At 42.8% G+C, this 18,649-nt stretch overlaps 1 non-coding gene across 1 annotated transcript; it reads left to right on the top strand.

Annotated features, from left to right (window-relative positions):
• Positions 1-18,273: 18,273 nt before the first annotated feature.
• On the top strand, positions 18,274-18,347 carry Trnat-ugu (transfer RNA threonine (anticodon UGU)). Its single transcript has one exon. It is a non-coding gene; the product is annotated as a tRNA-Thr (tRNA).
• The last annotated feature ends 302 nt before the right edge of the window (positions 18,348-18,649 follow it).

The following is an 18,649-nucleotide window of genomic DNA, read 5'->3' as shown; positions in this document are numbered from 1 at the left end:
TAAGTGAATACACATGTACTGAAAATCGACCTATTTTGTTGCCTTTAAATGTAAATAAACAACAAACATTATGAAAAATGTACTGTTTTTTTTAGATTCATCACAAAATTAGAGTGTCTGTTTTATTAAATCCAAAACACCATCTAATTTCATCGAGTAGGAACACATTTTTGTCCACGCCAATCAGTTTAACAAACTTTGTCTCGACGAATACTCATTTAAAGTTTTGATACGATTTTTGTGACTATAACATTAAAATTTTCCACCCCACCATTAATCCGCTATTCCTGGGCCATACAGTAAACCTTCCTCTTCTTCGAAAATCTCATATTCTAAAGTGCAAGTTTCTCTAGCCACATTTTTAGCCTCCCTTTTCGTGGCAAATGACCAAACCGTGACGCCAGTAACGACACCCATGACCTTCATGTTGTGCTGGACATCCTTCAATCAATCGTAAAAAATTACGCACGCCCGACTGTTAGCAATATGGATGATTTTTACACTTGAAGGGCTTTGGAGCGTATGTCCAAGTTAAGTGATTCTGTACTTCATTGTTGCTCTGCGTATATCCTCCAAGGTATCCCTCCATCAAATCATCGACAGAAATCTGTTATGGCGACTCTCTATGGCAGCAGTTCAACCACACCACGATTATTGTTCTGAAAATGCTTGCACAGTGCCTTGTCGACAACCCTACCATTAGCTCCTTTTTTTTCTCAGTCTCCTGACTGGTTTGATGCGGCCCGTCAGGAATTCCTCTACTGTGCCAGCCTCTTCATCTCAGTGTAGTACTTTCAACCTACGTCCTCATTTATTTGCTGGATGTGTTCCAATCTCTGTCTTCCTCTAAAGTTTTTGCCCTCCACAGCTCCCTCAAGTACGATGGAACTCATTCCCTGATGTCTTACCTTCTCCTCAGCGTTTTTCACATATTTTTTTCCTCTCCGATTCTACGCAGAACCTCCTCATTCCCTACCTTATCAGTCCACCTACTTTTAAACATTCGTCTGTAGCACCACATCTCAAATGCTTCGATTTTCTTCTGTTCCGGTTTTCCCACAGTCCATATTTCACCACCATACAATGCCGTACTCCAGACATACGTTCTTAGAAATTTCTTCCCCAAATTAATGCGTATGTTTGATACTAATAGACTTATGAGGAATGCCCTTTTTACGATTGCTAGTCTGATTTTGATGCCGTCCTTGCTCCGTCCGTCATAGGTTATTTTACTGCCTAGGTAGCAGAATTCCTTAACTTCATCCACTTCGTGACCATCAGTCCTGATGTTAAGTTTCTCGCTGCTCACATTTCTGCTACTTCTCATTACTATCGTCTTTCTTGGATTTACTCTCAGTCCATATTCTGCACTCATTAGGCAGTCCATTCCATTCAGCAGATTATGTAATTGTTCTCCACTTTTACTCAGGACAACAATTTCATCAGCGAATGAATTTTAATTCCACTTTGGAATATTTTATGTTCATTACTTCTTCGATGTACAGATTGAACAGTAGGGGTGAAAGACTACATCCCTCTCTTACAGCCTTTTTAATCCGAGCACTTAGTTCTTGGTCGTCCACTGTTATTATTCCCTCTTGGCTCTTGTACATATTGTATATTACCCGTCCCTTCCTATAGCTTACCCCTATGTTTCTCGTAATTTCAAACATCTTGCACCATTTTACATTGTCGAAGGCTTTCCTATGAAAGTGTCTTGATTTTTCTTTAGTCTTCCTTCCTTTATTAACAACAACGTCAGAATGGTCTCTCTTGTACCTTTACCTTTTCTAAAGCCAAACTGATCGTCATCTAGCGTATGTTCAATTTCCTTTTCCATTCTTCTGTGTATTATTCTTGTCAGCAACTTGGATGCATGAGCTATTAAGCTGATTGTGCGATAATTCTCGCACTTGTCAGCTCTTGCGGTCTTCGGAATTGTGAGGATGATATTTTTCCGAAAGTCAGACGTTAGGTCGCCAGATTCATACATTCTACACACCAACGTGAGTAGTCATTTTGTTGCCACTTCTCCCAATCATTTTAGAAATTCTGAGGGAATGTTATCTATCTCTTCTGCCTTATTTGAACCTAAGTCCTCCAAAGCTCTTTTAAATTCTGATTCTAATATTGGATCCCCTATTCTTCTAAATCGACTCCTGTTCCCTCTTCTATCACATAATAGAAATCTTCCCCCTCATAGGCGCTTTCAATGTATTATTTCCACCTATCCGCGCTCTCCTCTGCATTTAGCAGTGGAATTCCCGGTGCGCTGTTAATGTTACCTCCCCTGCTTTTAATATCACCTAAGGTTGTTTTGACTTACCTGTATGCTGAGTCTGTCCTTCGGACGATCGTTTCTTTTTCGATTTCTTCACATTTTTCATGCAGCCATTTCCTCTTACCTTCCCTGTTGTTGTTGTTGTTGTGGTCTTCAGTCCTGAGACTGGTTTGATGCAGCTCTCCATGCTACTCTATCCTGTGCAAGCTTCTTCATCTCCCAGTACCTGCTGCAACCTACATCCTTCTGAATGTGTTAGGTGTATTCATCTCTTGGTCTTCCTCTACGATTTTTACCCTCCACGCTGCCCTCCAATACTAAATTGGTGATCCCTTGATGCCTCGTAACATGTCCTACCAACCGATCCCTTCTTCTAGTCAAGTTGTGCCACAAATTTCTCTTCTCCCCAATCCTATTCAATACCTCCTCGTTAGTTATATGATCTGCCCATCTAATCTTCAGCATTCTTCTGTAGCACCACATTTCAAAAGCTTCTATTCTCTTCTTGTCCAAACTATTTATCGTCCATGTTTCACTTCCATACATGGCTACGCTCCACACAAATACTTTCAGAAACGACTTCCTGACACTTAAATCTATACTCGATGTTAACAAATTTCTCTTCTTCAGAAACGCTTTCCTTGCCATTGCCAGTCTTCATTTTATATCCTCTCTACTTCGACCATCATCAGTTATTTTTCTCCACAAATAGCAAAACTCCTTTACTAATTGAAGTGTCCTTCCCTCCACTTCCTATTTATTTTATTCCTCAGAGACTTTTATTTCTGTATTCCGGATTTTTCCGGAACATTTTTGTACTTTCTGCTTTCATCGACCAGCTGACGGATTTCTTTTGCTACCCATGGTTTCTTCGCAGTTACCTGCTTTGTACCTATGTTTTTCTTTCCAACTTCTGTGATGGCTCTTTTTAAAGATGTCCGTTACACTGCAACTGTATTGCCTACGGAGCTATTCTTTATTGCAGTATCTACAGCATCAGAGAACTCCAAGCGCATCTCTCTATTGCTTAATACTTCCGTATCCCGCTTGTTTTACATTGATTCTCCCTGATTAATCTCTCCAACTTCAGCCTACTCTTCATCTCTGATAAATTTTGGTATCTGATTTCGAAATCTGTATCTGACCACGATGGAATTTAACTGGAATCTTCCCGTATCTCCCAACCTTGCCAAAGTATACCTTCTCCTCTTGTGATAGTTGAACAGAATATTCGCTATTACTAACTGAAATTTATTGCAGAACTCAATTAATGTTTCTTCTCTCTCATTCCTAGTACCAAGCCCTCGTTCTCCCGTAACTTTTTCTTCTACTCCTTCCCCTACAACTGCACTGCAGTTTCCCACGACGATTAGATTTTCGTCTCCCTTCGTGTACTGTATTACCCTTTCAATATCCTCACATACTTTCTCTACTTCTTCATCTTCAGCTTGCGACGTCGGCATATATACCTAAACCATCGTTGGTGGTGTTGATTTGCTGTCAATTCTGATGAGAACAACCCTGTCACTGAACTGTTCACATTAATACACTCTCTGCCCTACCTTCCTCTTCATAACGAATCCTACTCCCGTTATACCATTTTCTGCTGCTGTTGATATTACCTCATACTCATCTGACCAGAAATCCTTGTCTTCTCTCGATTTCACTTCACTGACCCCTACTATATACAGATTGAGCTTTTGCATTTCCCTTTCCAGATTTTCTAGTTTCCCTACCATGTTCAAGCTTCTGACATTCCACGCCCAAATTCGTAGAACGTTATCCTTTAATAGATTATTCAATCTTTTACTCATGGTCACCTCCGCCTTGGCAACGAATTCCAGAATCTTTTGACAATGGAGAGATCATCATGACACTTTTCAATTACAGGCCACATGTCCTGTGGATATACGTTACGTGTCTTTAATTCAGTGGTTTCCATTGCCTTCTGCAACCTCATGCCGTTGATCACTGCAGATTTTTCCGCCTTTACGTACTACACGAATATTTAATAAAAATGGGGGTTCCTATTTAAAAAAAAACGCTGTTGATATCCGTTTGACCAATGGCAGCGGCATCTAGCGGGCCAACCATAGCGCCATCTGGTTTCCCCCTTCAAGCTAGAGAAGTTTCGTTCTTTGTAGTTTTGTCGTTTGACGCTTATTTCGTGAGATATTTGGCCCGGTCACGTTCAATAGACCACCCTGTATATACGGCGCTCATTCGCGCTCTCGTTGCAGTTTGCCGATTGTCCTCGGAGGATGCCTTCCGCAGTCGAAGGCGAAACGTCAGGGGAGAGTTTTATATGTGGACCACCCCTAGGACAAGAGAGTGTCCTGAACCTCTGTCCGCTCCTCCACCCTCTTTGACAAGGCCGTTGGCATATGACACAAAAGAAATTACGGCACGATGATAGATCTTTTGCACGCGTTCTATTTAGCGACGAAGCGTCATTCACCAACAGCGGTAACGTAGACCGGCATAATATGCACTACTGGGCAACGGAAAATCCACGATGGCTGCGACAAGTGGAACGTCAGCGGCCTTGGCGGGTTAATGTATGGTGCGGCACTATGGGAGGAAGTATAATTGGCCCCCATTTTATCGATGGCAATCTAAATGGTGCAGTGTATGTTGATTTCCTACGTAATGTTCTACCGATGTTACTACAAGATGTTTCACTGCATTTCTTTCTGTGCGGAAAGTTGAAGGATATTTGCTATCGTGATCCACCGACAACGCCTGACAACATGCGTCAACGCATTGTCAACCATTTTGAGCATTTATTGCATTAATGTGCTATTTACAGGTAATCACGTTGTAACAGTATGCGTTCTCATAAATGATAAGTTCACAAAGGTACATGTATCACATTGGAACAACCGAAATAAAATGTTCAAACGTACCTTCGTTCTGTAATTTAATTCAAAAAACCTACCTGTTACCAACTGTTCGTCTACAATTGTGAGCCATATGTTTGTGACTATTACAGCGCAATCTATCACAAAGCGAAAAAGTGATCCAACTAAAACATTCATATTTCTTTACGCACTACACGAATATGTAATAAAAAATGGGGGTTTCTATTAAAAAAAACTCAGTTGATATCCGTTTGACCAACGGCAGCGGCATCTAGCGGGCCAACCATAGCGCCATCTGGTTTCCACCGTCAAGCTAGAGAAGTTTCGTTCTTTGTAGTTTTGTCGTTTGACGCTTATTTCGTGAGATATTTGGCCCGGTCACGTTCAATAGACCACCCTGTATATACGGCGCTCATTCGCGCTCTCGTTGCAGTTCGCCGATTGTCCTCGGAGGATGCCTTCCGCAGTCGAAGGCGAAACGTCAGGGGAGAGTTTTATATGTGGACCACGGCATGTCAGCCCGGAGGTGTTAAGTGATGACAACACCTGCCGTGAAAGCCTTCATTCTACGATCAAGGTCGTATCTTGTTCACTAAACGACAGCCGTAGCGAATGCCTTCCATAAGTCAAGAAACACGTCATCAGCCTCGTCAGCTTTTGTGCTCTGGATCTCATGGCTGAGCAGAGTGAACTGAGATTCGCATGAAAAATTGGTTAAAAATTCCCACCCAAATTGGCAAAAAATAACACCTAAATTAGCCATAAATGAAATGATCTTTTCCTGTCCCTGGCTACAGATATAGGCGGCCCCTGTAGCGGAAGCCTAGTGCGTTGCGGCACCTGGCGCGATCCGCCGGCTCGTTGTCGCTAAAGGGAGCCAGGCAGCCAGTTGGCGCGTGCTGGGGGGAGGAAGTGGGTCACCGGCTGCTCTCTCACCCCGCTTCCTCCACATATCGGGATCTCAGTGGGTGGGCGGGCTCAAAGTGAATTAAAGTCACATTAGATTGCCGAGCAAACGGATTGCCGGAACTAACGGGTGACATACCCGCAGGCAGCAGCCCCCGTTTCTAACACGCGCCGTTCGTCCAATTCATCAGGCGCAACAACTGCCGCAGCAGGTCCCCACCAGATTACTGGGCAGTGAAAGCTTTCCTCTCCCGATTCCTGGATTCCTTCCTCCTCCTCCGTCGCCCACGATGTGCCGCCGCGGTCTCACTTTGTAGAAGCGCGATTGATTATTGATGGTCTTCCGGATGTTCTGCTAAGTTGTTTCCATTGTATGCATATTGTATGCAGACAGTTTTAGACCTATTTCTACGCAATAGTGTTTGCTAAACTTATTGAAAAGGCTGTGGTCAAGGATAGTTGATCATTTTATAACACTTACTTGCTATTAAATTCAAAAATGGTTAAAATGGCTCTAAGCACTACGGGACTTAACATATGAGGTCATCAGTCCCCTAGACTTAAACTACTTAAACCTAACTAACCTAAGGACATCACACACATCCATGCCTGAGGCAGGATTCGAACCTGCGACCGCAGCAGCGGCGTGGCCAGCTGCAGTCAAATGTACAATTCGCCTTTAAAAGTGGTTCAACAGCTGAAATGCTATATTTTCTGTTCTCTGTGAGGTACTGGATGGATTAAACAAAATTTGATTTAACTAAGGCATTTTGTTGTATTGATCACAAAATATTGCTCCAGAAGTTGGACCTTTATGGAATACTAGGAGCAGCTCACAATTGGTTCACCTCTTACTTTAACAACAGACAGCAAAAGGTCATTATTCACAGCGTTGAGAATGGCTATGATGTGGGGTCTGAGCGCGGCATGGTCAAGTAGGGGGTACCCCAGGGATCAGTCTTGGGGCCACTCCTGTTCATTATATATAAAAATGTTATGCCCTCTAGTATTACAGGTAATTCTAAAATATTTCTGTTTGCTGATGACACTAGCTTGGTAGTAAAGGATGTTGTGTGCAACACTGGCTCTATTTCAAACAGTGCAGCTCATGACATAGGTTCATAGCTTGTAGAAAAGAAACTAACGCTATATCACAATGAGACTCCGTTTATAAAGTTTCACAATTCAATAAAACCCGACGTTATAATTTCACATAATGGGCATATGATTAGCGAAACTGAACAGTTCAGATTTATAGGTGTTCAGATAGATGGTAAACTGTCGTGGAAAGCCCATGTTCAGGATCTTGTTCAAAGACTTAACGCTGCCATTTTTACTATTCGAACGGTATCTGAACTAAGTGATCGTTCGACACGAAAAACAGCCCATTTATCTTATTTTCATTCACTTATGTTGTATGGTAATATATTTTGGGGTAACTATTCTCATTCTCAAAGAATATTTTTGGCTCAGAAACGGCAGTTCAGGGAATAAGTGGTGTAAGTTCAATAACGTCTTGTCGATCCCTGTTCGCTAGTCTCGGTATTCTGACATTGGCCTCTCAATATATATATATATATATATATATATATATATTCTTTACTGTCGTTCTTGTCACGGTCCGCGAGGTTCGAGTCCTCCCTTTGGGCATGGGTGTGTGTGTTGTCCTTAGCGTAAGTTAGCTTAAGCTAGATTAAGTAGTGTGTAAGCTTAGGGACCGATGACCTCAGCAGTTTGGTCCATTAGACCTTACCAGTTTTACTGTCGTTTCTTGTCAACAGTATCAGCTTATTCCCAAGAATTAGAAGCTTTCACTCAGTTAATACTGGGCAGAAATCAAATCTGAATTTGGATCGCACTTCTTTGACTATTGTACAGAAAAGTGTGCAATATACTGCCGCATCCATTTTCAATAAGCTACCACAAGAATTCAAAAATCTTAGCAGTAATCCAAGAGTTTTCAAATCGAAACTGAAGAGTTTCCTCCTTCTATTCTGTCGAGGAGTTCCTTCAAAAATTAAGATGATTCCTATGTTATATTGTTGACTTCGTTTACTCAAACTTATAGCTCGTCATTTGTTAGTTTCATAAACTCTTTATTTTATCTTTTATTATTTCGACGTTGTAATTTCATGTACTGACAGGTTCCATGACCTTGGATATTTGTTCCTCAATTTGGTCCTACCGAACTAGACGTGTAAAAGAAAAAGAAAAATAATAAAAAATATATCGACTCATTATTGTGGCAGACGAAGTAAGGTGTGTTGAATGCTGCACTACACATCAGTGACACGCCTTCGCGAGACACCAGGTCTCCGCGGACAATTGTCGGAACGTTCTACCGATCGTTCATTTCCTCGACGGAAGAAATCCGCTCCTTAGTCACGCAGCCATTCGAGAACCACTGTGTGAACTTCCTTATCCTTTTTGTTGTTGACCTTCCTTTGTAAAAATTGTAAATTTGTGGTAAGATCTTATGGGACCAAACTGCTTAGGTCATCGGTCCCTAAGCTTACAAATTACTTAATCTAACTTAAACTAACTTGCGCTATGGACGACACACACACACCCATGCCCGAGAGAGGGCTCTAACCTCCGACGGGGAAAGGCCGCGCGGACTGTGACAAGACGCCCTACACCTTCCTTTCCGATCAGGATCAATGTGCGGCCATGGTGAAATTGTTGACACCAGTTCAATACAGCCGGACACGTCACTGTGTTGGCTCCATATACGGCCAGAATTTCACGATGAATCTGTATGCAAATTTGGCAAGAATCGTACTGTCCCCCGGGCTTCAAGATTCGAATACGTTACCAGTTGCCGTGCGATTTCACTCCCACAGTACGACGTACCTGTTAAGCGTATAGTAGCAGTGCTGTGTAGACAACAAGCGCAGAAGCGCTGTTGACAACGGCGCTCAGGTTGATGCCCTGTTCTTCAAGAAAGCTTTCGACTATTGGACCGGATTTGCTACTGGATTCAATACTTCTTTGCAGACAGAACTCAAAAAGTCGCTCTTAACGGGACAAAAGCGACAGAAGTAAAGGTTATTTCCGTAGTACCCGAAGGAAGTGTGATAGCATAGTTTGTAGTGAGCATAAATGATCTAGTAGAAAGCGTCGGAAACTGTTTAAGACTGTTCGCAGGTGATGCGGTTGTCTGTAAGAAAGTAGCAACGGCAGAAGACAGTACGATATACAGAATGACCTGCAGAAACAGTGCAGCATCTGGTAGATGTCATTGAGCGCGAATAAATCTAACATACTGGGCATTCATAGGAAAAGAAAACCACTACTGTACAACTACTCTATTGACGACAAACTGCTGAAACAGTAGCTACCGTAAAATACCTGGAACTAACTATCCAGAATGACCTTATGTAATGACCACAAATAGTAGGAAAGGCAGATGCGAGACAGATTCATAGGAAGAATCTTAAGCAAATACAACTCATCCACAAAGTAAGATGCTTATAAGGCGCTTTTTTCGACCTATTCTTCAGTATTATGCATCAGTCTAGGACCCATACTAGATAGGACTGGTAGACGATCCATTGATGAGCGCCGCGCCTCGACACGGGATCGTTTAGTCGACGCTGGAGTGTTACAGAGATGCCAACAAACTCCCGTGGCAGACGTTAGAAGTGCGTTGTTGTGCATGACTGGGAGGTCTATTGTTGAAATTTCAAAAGAACATCTTCTGACAAGTGTTTAACACTGAAATCCGCCAACAGCCGTGCAGATGAGTGATGCAAGCGGTACACAGACGACCGGAAATCTGTGGAGGATGGCCAACACTTGGGCAGTCCGTCATCTTCGACATACCAGGAAACGGTCGCGGAAGCACCTAAGGTGAACCTCAAGGACAGAAGGCAGACAATCCATGACGTTTGTGAAATCGTTAGAACTTCATACGGGACATGTCAACGAATTCCAGCTGATAAAACCATTCAAAAGCCAAGATCGCATAAGAAATATATTTATTTAAGACGACCGGTTTCAATAGTCATTGCTGTCATCTTCAGGTCTTTAATATCTTTTTGTTGTAAAACATGTTCATTTTATACTGAACCTCATCCACAAGATGTCAAGTGGATAAAACTCAGCACATTACAAAAGATTGCCACCGCTAAAATATTTAAAAACTTAAAGCATCTTGTCCAGCATGTATATGGGAATGGCCTTTGGAAAATTTGCTTTATGTTTTTAAATATTTTAGCGACAGCAAACAAACGTTTATAATGTGCTGAGTTTTATCCACTTGACATCTTGTGCGTGAGGTTCAGCGTAAAATAAACATGTTTTACAGTAACAACAAAAAAGATGTTAAAACCTGAAATTGACAGCAATTACTGCTTTTTCCGTTCGTCATATATAAAGAATTTTTTTTGCGGTCTTGGCTTTTGCATGGTTTTTAACAATTAAAACAGATCGCTCTTCAGTAATCTGAAAATGAGAAACTTCAATCGAATTCTAGCTGACTAAATTAACTGTATTTGTATTGCATAAAAATTCGTTTCTCGTCGTTTGAACGACTACCAATGAGATCATCGGTTTCAGTTGTGCCCATAACTGCAAAAACAGTAGTTCCACATGACCCATATTTCATGTCCAGGTTCATAACTGCCGAACAATCTCACTTCAGCAAAATTCGTTTCTCGTGTTTGAACGCCAACCAATGAGACCATCTGTTTCGCTTATTCACTTCACTGGTAAAAATAGTTCCACATGGCTCAGATTTCATGTCCAGGCGCATAACTGTGAACAGTCACAGGTGTACGGTTGTCACAAGGAAACAAAACAGCAATGTGTGCAGTGAAAAGCAGCATCTTCTCTGCAGTCCAAAATAGGGCGCCAAGTTTGCAGCAACATCAAGTCAATGCTAATATATTTTTTCTTTTGATGTACATTGAATGCCGATAAGGGATTTCCTCGATGTGGTGAGACAGTCGCATGGAAGTTCTACTGCGGCGAGGGAAGATACAAACGACCTGAGAAGCTGCTTGCTGCATCATGACAATCCACTGCACGCACCTCGCTCACTGAGAGAGAATTCTTGGTAAAGAAAAAAAAAAGAAAAAAAACATGATAATTGTCCCCTATTACCGTACTCGATTGATCTAGCCCCTTGTGATTTCCCCCACTTCCCGAAAATGAAACTGAAGTTGAAAGGGTAGCGTTTCGAGTCTATATAAGAGATTCAAGCGGAATGGAAACTAATTTTGAACACGATTCACCCAGCAGATTTTCAGTACTGCCTCCAACAATGCAAAAATTGCTGGAAGCGTGCACGGAAACGCTAGGGCACTACTTTGAAAGTGATGACGGAAATTAAGATGTGAGCTAACTATTCTGATCTTTACAGGGATGTTCTCGTATACAGGGAAGTCGCAAAGCTATAATATTGCAGCGAAATGCAGGAAGACCTGCAGAAAATCGACGCTTGGTGCTAGGATTGGCATTTGCTCCCAAACAAACAAATGTAACGTATTACGTATAAATAGGTAGAAGGATCCAGTGTTGATTAGTTACACGATTATAGCAGAATCACTGGAAGTAATTGTCATTAAATGTCTTAGAACAAGAGTAAGAAGCGATTTAATACTTAAAACTAATCGCAAGTAACGCTAATGTCTGTCAGAGATTTACCAGATGAATCCTCAGAAAGTATAAAACAGCCACGAAGGCTTTCTTTTCACCGGCGAAATGTTGGTGATGATTAAAACTCATACCATTTCACTAGAAGGTAACAAGTTTTGGAGAGTAGCAGGAAAGTGATGGCCAAGTGCTCTAAGAATACTTAAAACTACTTTAATGTGGTGTGCATTCCATCTTGCACTAAATTTTATAAAACTTCTTGATGTTTTTGTCTTATTGTATCATGGAATTGCCGGAAAGACTGAATGCACTGACGCATAGTGGCTACCCTTGATTTTGGACCTTGACCGTTCGTCATGTCAGTTTCCTGTAAAATGCTTTCTCTGTAGCTTCGATGTCTATGTTGTTGCCGTTGCGCAATATCGCCTAATACAAAAATATGTGCATCGAACTAGCAATACAGATATGCGACTTAACTAAATATATCCCAGCGAACATAATCCAGTACATTTTGTTTATGAGAAAAAGCGAGGCCGGGTGGTGTGGCCGAGCGCTTCTTGGCGCTTCAGTCTGTAACCGCGTGACCGCTACGGTCGCAATAAAATGGTTCAAATGGCTCTGAGCACTAAGAGACTTAACTACTGCGGTCATCAGTCCCCTAGAACTTAGAACTACTTAAACCTAACTAACCTAAGGACATCACACACATCCATGCCCGAGGCAGGATTCGAACCTGCGACCGTAGCGGTCACGCGGTTCCAAACTGACACGCTTAGAACCGCACGGCCACACCGGCCGGCGCTACGGTCGCAGGTTCGAATCCTGCCTCGGGCATGGATGTGTGTGACGTCCTTAGGTTAGCTAGGTTTAAGTAGTTCTAAGTCCTAGGGGACTGATGACCTCAGATGTTAAGTCCCATAGTGCTCAGAGCCATTTGAACCTTTTTTAGCGATTAGCGTCTGGCGCATCTTAAGAAGTTATGACAGAACTCTTACGGTTGATGATTTACAAAAAGTCACCAGCTGACTTCATTATTAGCGCGCTGAGACTGCTCGCAGAAGACGAAGTTCTACACAGGAGGTCACATGGTTGAATGACTCGCAGCATAAATAAACTTAATGAATGTACGGCTTAACAGCTTCGGGTCACGATGTAGCTACAGATCTAGTGGTAGTAGTTTTATAGATCCGTGGAACACCTTTACAAGGGTATTGGACATGTCGGGGTATTAAACTTTGAGAACGACAAAGAATGAAACAGGTGGCATGCTGTGGCCTTATAGTAGGAAACATTGCGGAATTTCCCTGTAGTAGTTTAGAAACAGAGCTGAAAATTTAAATCAGGATGAGTGAATAAAAACTGGAGCTTCCATCCTTCCGAATACAAGGCCACTCTGTGCAAAACAGCGCTGACGCATTCGATTTATCCGTAGTGTGCATTACCGTTGTACCAGAACTCATTTAATAATGTAAAAGATAATGCTGCACTGTCCATTCATTTCTACTAGTCACTGCAACACTACTTCAGAACTTAATACTTCACACACTGTCAGCTAACATTAGCAGCATAGCGAAATATTTGGTTTCCATTTAATCTACCGCAACTTCCCATTATCTAGTCAGAAAAATTGATTCGGCATCTCTCTGTCATGAGTAAAGCTGTTGAGGATAAGGTGTTAATGGGTCCGCCCACATGTTGCCAACGTTGTTTCGATTACGCTGCAGAAATTTTCTGATAAGCAGTTCAAATATTTTTGAAGCTTTGGGATATTCGTGACCATCGACTTGCTTCGGACGAGTACCCGTGTGGTACGAACGTAGTTCCACAGGTAACCGAAAACATGTTCCGTGAAGGAATTGTACGTCACAGTGAGTTATACCTATTAACAGTTATGGCGAATACGTTTGAATAATAAACAGGTTTTTTTTTTATTTTCTTCTATCTGTCTCGATTTCATTTGACTCCTCCTTGAACACTGAAAAGTCAAAAGGTTGAGTAAGGTCCCCAACGATAGGTACATATTTGTGTTGACACATTTTGCCTTCCAGAATGACGAAATCATCCACGAAATGTCACGAAAACATTCCCGAGACCATGAAATATGCATAAAGCATGGCTTTGACCCTTACGACGATTGTTGCAGGTTGTTAGCTTTCAGAAGTTTCACGCTGTAACGCCAACGACCGTCTGTCAGACGGAGCATAAAACGTTATTCATCTTAGACTACCACCGACCACCACCACTGACGTGCAAATCCCATCTTTCGTCGCCAGTGAACAGCAGTCAATATTGGTGCGTGAACCAAGCGCCTGCTGCAGAGGCCCATGCGCAACAACGTTCGCTGAACGGTCGTTTAGGAGACACTGCTGGTAGCCCCTTGGTTCAACCGGGTGGTCAGTTGCTCAACAGCTGCACATCTCTTCGCCCGCACACACCTCCACAGCCGTCGTTTATCCCAGTCACCTACGGCTCGTCGTGCACAACAGATGCGTCGGCGAAGGTTTTGTCATCCGCAGTATGCTTCAACCACGGCGGCACAGTACACAAGCTTAGCTGTTTCGGAAATATTTCCACCCTTGGTCCGAAAGGCAATCATCATGCACTTTTGTACGTCAGATAAATCGTCCTTTCCCGCATTACGGCAACGACTGGACTGTTACCCTCACCTCCCCCCCCCCCCCCCCCACCCGCCCATCCAACATGCTATTATCCTCCACTGCTAGTGCTACCACCTGCCGTTTGTGAGTTGTTATTGCTCGTTGAAGTCGAACATAGGCGGTGGTCACATTAATGTAACTAGACGTGTATAACTGCTGAGTTCTTTTAACGAAAGAAGGAAGACGCAAAGACGAGCAGCTGGCTTCGTTACGGGTTCATCAAGTAAGTGTGAGAGCGGCACTCCAATGGGAGCTGTTAGCCGCTAATGAAGAGCGCTCTGCATTGCAGAGAAATTTATTCTTAAGTTTCCAAGAGGCCAGTTACCTACTATAGCTGAGAAGCATGTTGCGGCGTCTTAGGAACTGAGCTGTACAGGCACCAATCTCGCCCCGCCCTCCCACCTTTAGCTTTGTCTTGCATTCTGAACTTTACAGAAGTTCTGTATAACTTGCAGGACAGGCACTCCTGCAAGAAACGTAAGTGCACTCTCCACGAAAGACACGCTTCCGGTTCGAGTCACGGTCCGGCACACAAAGTTTTAATGTGAAGTGATATTTCTAAACAGAGCGCAATGCATATGAAGATAGTAACTGTTCTCGAAAGAACAGATAGTCCGCAGCTCGTGGTCGTGTGGTAGCGTTCTCGCTTCCCGCGCCCGTGTTCCCGGGTTCGATTCCCGGTGGGGTCAGGGATTTTCTCTGCCTCGTGATGATTGGGTGTTGTGTGATGTCCTTAGGTCAGTTAGGTTTAAATAGTTCTACGTTCTAGGGGACTGATGACCATAGATGTTAAGTCCCATAGTGCTCAGAGCCATTTGAACCATTTTGAAAGAACAGATACCATTGATGACCGTGCAGCTTCTCTAAAATAAATGATAATTAATTGAAACCCTCAGCTGCCGACAGGTGTTGTTTGTTATACCTGAGCTGAAAATGTGCGCCCCGACCGGGCCTCGAACCCGGGATCTCCTGCTTACATGGCAGACGCTCTGTCCATCTTTTTTTTATTGTTTCCCATTTTGTTCGATATTGCTCGTTGCATTCGATCGGTGCGAATGTCTCATGACACCCGTTCAAGTTCAGTGTTGAGCCGTTGAGTCAGTTTTTTATTACAGAAGGCAGATAACCCTCTGATCGAACACGCTGAGCTACCGTGCCGACACCCATCTGAGCCATCGAGCACACAGACGAACAGCGCGACTGCAGGGACTTATTCCTTGCACGCCTCCTGTAAGACCCACATTCTCAACTGTCCACCATCTACAATCGTAATGTTCCTAATATTTATTTATTTATTTATGCATTTATTTTACCTGGCAAGATTAGGGCCTTCAGGCCCTCTCTTACACCTAACCAGGCATACTCAGATTCAACAAATTTCAGTTTCTACAGAACATTAAGGACATATAACATGTTATACAGTATTAATGTTACAGAAAAAAATTAGAGATTATAAAAGTAGTACAATGATAATTATAACAATCAAAAAATAATTACAATAATCAAGAATAATAATAATAGTAATGACTATGTATAGGAAAGTAAACATATTTTTTCTTTTATGAATGTCAGTCCTATTGCTAGTTGGGAATTTTCTCGTTATATTCTTGCAGCTTGTGAGTTATTCTCATCAAGCAGAGACATAAGACGATAGAATGGGGTGAAAGAGATATAGAAGAGGTAGATAGGTTAGAGGAAGAGAAATAGAATGGTAAAATTTGAAGCTATGATGGAGAGGAGAAAGAAAAAGATGAGAGGTGCACGACAATGGTGGCTATACCGTCCCTAATATGTAAGTCTTGAGTTCCCTCTTGAATGTTAAGTGGTTCTGGATAAGACGCAGATCACAGGGGAGCGCGTTCCATAGTCGTATGGCTGAGATGGAGAATGACACAGAGAAAGATTTTGTGTTATGTAAAGGTACAGCCAAGATGCTAGACGTATCCGATCTGGTATTGCGGTTGTGGAATGATGACAGGTGTTTAATGTGAGAAGATAAGTATTGGGGGCACCAGTGGCTAAGAAATCGATGAAGTAAGCACATCGTGTGGAGATCGCGTGCCTTATGTGGGCGTATCCAACCTAGCTCGGAGTATGAAGGACTGATATGATCATACAACCGTATATTGCATACGTATCTAACGCAAGCATTCATCACTAGCTCGAGGCATCTCGAATTTTCACTATTTGTGCCGTGTTGAACTACATCACAGTAGTAAAGATTAGGCAAGACTAGTGTTTGGACTAATTTTTGTTTAACATGGGTTGGAAATATTTTTCTAAATTTTTGAATTGCATGTAGGGAGGAGAGTGATTTCCGGCAAGCTGTGACTGTTTGTTCTTCCCAGTTTAGGTGTTCATCCAAGATTATTCCAAGGTCTTTTACTGTTTTTTGGTATGGTAGTTGGGTACCATTGAGGAGTATTTGAGGGACTGTTTCGCGAAAGTACCGACTGATTAACTTTGGATGAGATATAAGTATGACCTGGGATTTCTTGGGGTTTAGTTTCAGACCTAGGTTCTGTGCCCATCGATAAACAGAGCAAAGATCTGCGTTCATACTCGCTACTGCGTCAGCAATGTTCTTGGGGCTTGCACTTATGTACAGTTGGATGTCGTCGGCATATAGATGGTAGTTGCAGGAGTGAATCACTGAAGAAATATCATTAATGTACAGTGAGAAGAGTAATGGACCAAGGACGGAGCCTTGGGGAACTCCAGAGCGCACGTTTTTCCATGATGACTTTTCCGACCCACAAATGACTTGTTGACTTCTGTTTTTGAGGTAGCTGTCGAACCAGTGTATAGCGCTGTTTGAGAAATTCAGCTGTTTCATTTTAATTAGTAATATATCAAAGTCAACTGTATCAAAAGCCTTGCTAAAGTCAAGCAGTGTTAGGATGGTAGCTTCACGTCTGTCCATGGCATGTTTAATGTCATCAGTTACTTTGATTAATGCAGTTGCTGTACTATGGTGCTTTCGAAAGCCTGACTGACATTTGTCATGGATGTTATGAGTTTTGAGGTAATCCGTCAGCTGTTCATGGACGATGTATTCTAGGGCTTTAGATATTGCAGGTAGTATGCTGATCGGCCTGTAGTCACCTGGCGACTTAGGGTTGTCAGTCTTGGGTATAGGTTGAATTAAACTTTGCTTCCACTCAGTAGGATATGTGCTACTGACAAGAGACAGGTTGAAGATGTCTGTGATAACTGGAGTAATAGATATTTGCCCATTGGTGTAGATTGGCAAGAAAGCCAACCCACTATGAGAGGAAGCCGAAAGGCACGCATTTTAGCTCACACTGGCTGGCGTGAGGTCTGGAACAGGTCAAGGAAATGAGACTAGCAAAAAAGGACGTAGCTGTGGAATACTTAACTTTAATCCATAAATAGTGAACATCGCTCTTGACGGTACATGTTTTACAGCATCAATAGTAAGTGGTAATGGCGCCTTGCTAGGTCGTAGCAAATGACGTAGCTGAAGGCTATGCTAACTATCGTCTCGGCAAATGAGAGCGTATTTTGTCAGTGAACCATCGCTAGCAAAGTCGGCTATACAACTGGGGCGAGTGCTAGGAAGTCTCTCTAGACCTACCTTGTGGCGGCGCTCGGTCTGCGATCACTGACAGTGGCGACACGCGGGTCCGACGTATACTAACGGACCGCGGCCGATTTAAAGGCTGCCACCTAGCAAGTGTGGTGTCTGGCGGTGACACCACACCCATCCTCTCGTTACTCGCACCAACTAAGTTGACGATTCCCGTAAGAGTTCGGGCAACCTGTGCGCATTCGCACAAACGAAGGTCAATGGCCGGGTAGCCTTTAACTATATATAGTAACTGTTCTGAAAAGACCAGACACCATGGGCAAATATCTAGTAGGAACATTACGAATGTAGATTGTGGAATGTGGGTCTCACGGGAAGCGTGCAAGGGATAAGTCCCTGCAGTCACGCTATTTATCTGTGTCCTCGATGGCTCAGATAGATAGAGCGTCTGCCATGTAAGCAGAAGATCCCGGGTTCGAGTCCCGGTCGGGGCACACATTTTCCGCTGTCCCCATCGAGGTATATCAACAACACCTGTCGGCAGCTGAGGGTTTCAATTAATTGCCGTTTAGAGCGCACTTCCCCAGGCTGTGGGTAAGCAGTTCCTTCCCAATATCCTTTCTTCCACATGTGACAGGCCCGCATGTAATGCAGGAGACCTTCTGTGAAGTTTGAAAGGTGCGACAGAGGTACTGTTGAAAATAGAGCCACAGTCTACCTCTAATACAAAGTCACGACACCCTCTGTTGCGAAAGTTGTTACCGATTTATATTTGAAGCTACACTACCGCTCCAAG

Source organism: Schistocerca cancellata, chromosome 2, assembly GCF_023864275.1.
Source record: "Schistocerca cancellata isolate TAMUIC-IGC-003103 chromosome 2, iqSchCanc2.1, whole genome shotgun sequence".
NCBI lineage: Eukaryota > Metazoa > Arthropoda > Insecta > Orthoptera > Acrididae > Schistocerca > Schistocerca cancellata.
Note: the sequence above shows the minus strand (reverse complement) of the source record. Positions and strands in the feature narration are given on the sequence as shown.